The sequence below is a fragment of the Pygocentrus nattereri genome, chromosome 4 (assembly GCF_015220715.1).
Source record: "Pygocentrus nattereri isolate fPygNat1 chromosome 4, fPygNat1.pri, whole genome shotgun sequence".
NCBI lineage: Eukaryota > Metazoa > Chordata > Actinopteri > Characiformes > Serrasalmidae > Pygocentrus > Pygocentrus nattereri.
In genome coordinates, this window is record NC_051214.1 from 50,529,860 (window position 1) to 50,533,958 (window position 4,099).

Consider the following 4,099-nt stretch of genomic DNA (forward strand, 5'->3'; position numbering starts at 1 on the left):
CCTCATACACACCCCCCCAACTCACTCGCTCATCCTCATACACACCCCCCCAACTCACTCGCTCATCCTCATAAAAGGGTTCTTTGTTAAAGGAGATGGATATATATGTAGAAAAAAGGAGAAAAAATGAAAAAGGAGAAAAAATGAAAAAGGAGAAAAAATGATGTGTAAGACCTCCAGACTAAAGAACTCCTTCTTCCCCACCGCAATCAGAGTTCTGAACCAGAAATAACTATTCACACTTCGGTCTGCCAGACTTGGGTACAGACGTGTGATGTGTATCCCACTGGTAAAGAACTCTTTCCTCAGGAATAACCTGCACCTACTGTCACTTTAACTGTAGCACATGTTTACAATTGCACTATTGCACTTTACCACTCATTTCTGCTGCAGACAATCATGTTCCCGGCAAGGCACAGCACCATCCATCCATACCACTGTAATTTATACACTGTAACCTAACCTGTTGTAAATTTAAAAACCTCTATTAGTAGCCTATATTTAGTGCGTTATTTCTTGATTAATATATATGCTTGTATATATACTCTTTTGTATTTTTAATGTTATATCTGGCATTCTTAGCGAGGAGCAAAGTAAGCTTTTCATTGTATATAAGGAAACTTGTTTCCTCTGTGCAAATGACAATAAACACTTTGAACTTGAACTTGAAAGAAGCAACATACTTTTCTTTTAATGTAAGTCAGTGGAACCAGACTTCTGTTAATTGTGGGCCATTTGTTTTGGTCCATTTATCATGTACGTGAAGGGAAACAGACGTTTTCCAGTTACGTCAAAGACTGAAAAACAACTAAAATGGACATGCAAGGTTTCGTTTCCGACAGCAGCGATACATGGAACTGTGACAGTCAAATGGAAATCAAAAGGATAAACACACACACACACACACACACACACACACACACACACACACACACACACACACACACACACACACACACACACACACTTCCTAAGCCTCTTATCCCCCTGGGTCATGGGGGGAGCTGGAGCCTATCCCAGCACTCGCAGGACAAACACACAGACATATACATTCACACACACCAACTTAGCATCTTCAATTGGCCTGACTGCAAAACTGAAGCACCTGGAAGAAACCCACACAAACACAGGGAGAACATGCAGAAAGAACACCCCGCCAGAGAATCGAGCCCAGGGCCTTATTGCTCCTACCCACTGCAGCACCACGCCACCTCGTAACCATGTTATCAGATGAACTAGGACGCTCCACGTCACCCGAACGTTGCCTGTTTACACCTGTAACCAATTTCTGCGTCATTATAAATACTTGCTTGTTTCACGGTCTTTGTGAAGAGTTGCTCTCGTCTTCAGAGGACACTGAGCATTCCTCAGCTCTTTGTCTTTCCTGTGGTTTTCACTGACTCCCTTTTGGTTTTGGTTGCTGGTTTTTGGATTCTGTGTTTGGGTTTTTTGTACGTTTTTCTGTTTTTGTCCTCTTTGGCGCAGCCCCATGTATTATATATTTGCTCTTCTGGTTTTGACCTTGGCTTGTTTTTGTATCTCATTTCTGCCAAACCCTCTTGTGGCCATCTCATTTCTTTTTATCCTCAGGCGTCCAACTAATTTGGGCAGTGGTACAATCAGAGGAAGTTTGGGCTTGCCCTCAGGAAGGCTTCCATGACCTTGTTATCCCTCTGGGCCATAAAGCATGCAGAGAAGTTGGAGAAGTCTGGTCAAGGTCAGGTACTAGAGGTTACATTGTAGCCAGGCTGGATTCATAGTATTGGATTCCATCATTAGGAAGACCACGTCTCCTTGTTGGTAGGTGAACTGAACTCTGACAGAGCTCACCTCATCACTGTTACTGCAGATACAGCCCAGCAGGTGGATAAACACCAACAAAGCAAACCAGAATCACCACAAACAACGTGAAAAGATACGTGGACACTTTAGATGCGTCTTCAGAAAACACTACGAGGAGAAGATTAGTTAGATTGGTGGATCCGTAAACCTGCATCTCCAGAGTTCAGAATATTCGAGTGTGTGAGATTTTACAATAACAAGTAAAAGAATATGAAGCTAAAGTCAGGTTCTTATTCACCAGCTTCTCATTTGAATTTTCCATTCCACCTTAAACGTTACTGTAATTACACTCAGGTATCTTGAACATAGAATGAATTACAATAGTTGGCGAATATGAAGCCAACATTGGCTTACCTCAATAAATGCAATGTTTTAACCCAAATAAATGCATTAAATTACCTCAATAAGTGCATTGCTTTAACCCCAACAAATGCATTAATCTACCTAAATAAATGCATAAGTGCATATCAGTTGATATTTTTTTAAATTCTTTAAAAATGTGGTTTAAAAAGTCTTCTTTTTAAAGAGTTTTACTGCCTCTGCTGTATCAATTATTGCTTCCTCTCATTACAAACAGCCACAGCACTGCTGAAAGAACTTGATGTTGCTACCAAAACGGTTGCAGTCGACATGACGTCATCAGAAAACTATCAATAGTGATGTGATGAACAGGTTGCAGGGGCTCTAAGGCTTGAATCCAGACATGATCCCAAAAATGTTCTGTGGACGCTACAGATCATTTGAACATAAAACAGTGCTGTAGGACACTTTTGCTTTTATTAAACTGGCATGTTTATTTATTTATTTATTTATTTTTACAGCCCTGATCTTCAGTAAACCTCCAGTCTTGAGCAGCTCCACTTTCAGAAGACAGGGAATTAGTTCAGAAAAGCTGCGATGGGTTTATATGAGGTAACAGGTCTGCTGAAACGATCTTAGACATGCAGCCAAATAGGAACCAGGCTGATAAGTTCAACCTGAGTTCACACAGAGTTCACACGGAGTTCATTCCAGCATCTGAAATTCTCAGAGACCGTCTGGTTCTTAAATCCCCCACCTGGAGAAAGAAAGCTCTGCAGCAATAGCAGAGTAATGAACTGTCTGTCAGAACAGTCTGCCAGGGCTGTCTGCTGCTCTAAACTGTATAAACAGTTGTGTAGGGTCTTTGAGCCGCCACGGAGCCCTGCAAGGATTTATTATATTTATCTGTCAGCCACGAGACTGGCGGAAATGTCTTATGAAGACATCAATAATGACTTCCAAAGCAGAAATAACGTGCACTCCACTGAATAGCACGTAACTTAGTTTATCTGCATTTATTTTCTTAATTATGCACTGTTTTGTTTTCTGTTTAAAGACGTTATTCCACTGTAAATAGTGAATTATTGTTTTATGGTGTTCACCATTGCAATAATTGTCATTATTGCATCTAATTATTAGATTCATCTACTTTAAGGTCACCTATTGCTGACACAGCTTGTACAGTCTTCATAGAAAAGCATTGACACATAGAATGGGACTCGCTGCGCAAGCCTAAGGTCACCAGGCCCCCCAGCATTGGGTTGTGTTCTCTGGACTCAGCTCCATCCAATGCCTTTGGGATGAGTTAGAGTGATCCAGAACTGACCATCCAACATCAGGTAATACTCACTAATGCTCAATGCTCACATCTAGTGTAAAGTCTTCCCAGAAAAGTCTTTCACGTTTCTTTAAGTGGTTAAGATTTAAACAAAGTCACTCACAGTGGTTTGGTGTGAAGGGCTCTTTTCTAGAGTCAAAACTGTAGTGGTGGTGATGGGAACCAGACGTCCAGACTCTAAAAGCTCCTCACAGAAAGTTCCTACATGAAATGGTTCTGAATTCACTGCCTGATGTCTGGGACACTGCTTTATGAGAGTTTTGAGAACGTAAAATCCATTCATGGTAGAAGGATACATAATTTGCAGGGTGTTGTGAGGCAAAACAGTTCCAATAGAAAACAACATTCCATATGAAACAAGTGTAGGTTCTCTGGTGGTTCTGGATGGTAAATAAAATGTCTATATTTGTGTTGTAGTCATGGCGACGTCTGGTTCCCATCACCACCACTGTAAAGAACTGAACCAGTTCACACCAAACCCTCTGAATCTCTCTCAAACGCTGAATTATGCAAGAATTTTGAACATTTACGGAATTTTCTTTTCACATTTAGAAGAAACGATGTAAAAGCATGTGCCCACAAACGTGTGGACCTGTAGTGCAGCTTCACTTTATAATT

At 40.9% G+C, this 4,099-nt stretch overlaps 1 long non-coding RNA gene across 1 annotated transcript in view; it reads left to right on the plus strand.

Annotated features, from left to right (window-relative positions):
- Window positions 1-1,357: 1,357 nt before the first annotated feature.
- The window catches only part of LOC108413331, a 4,220-nt gene continuing 1,478 nt past the window's right edge, over window positions 1,358-4,099 (plus strand). The window contains exons 1-3 of the long non-coding RNA XR_005130213.1: window positions 1,358-1,451; window positions 1,591-1,800; window positions 3,299-3,482. This is a non-coding gene — a long non-coding RNA (uncharacterized LOC108413331). The remainder of the gene's footprint in view (window positions 1,452-1,590; window positions 1,801-3,298; window positions 3,483-4,099) is intronic.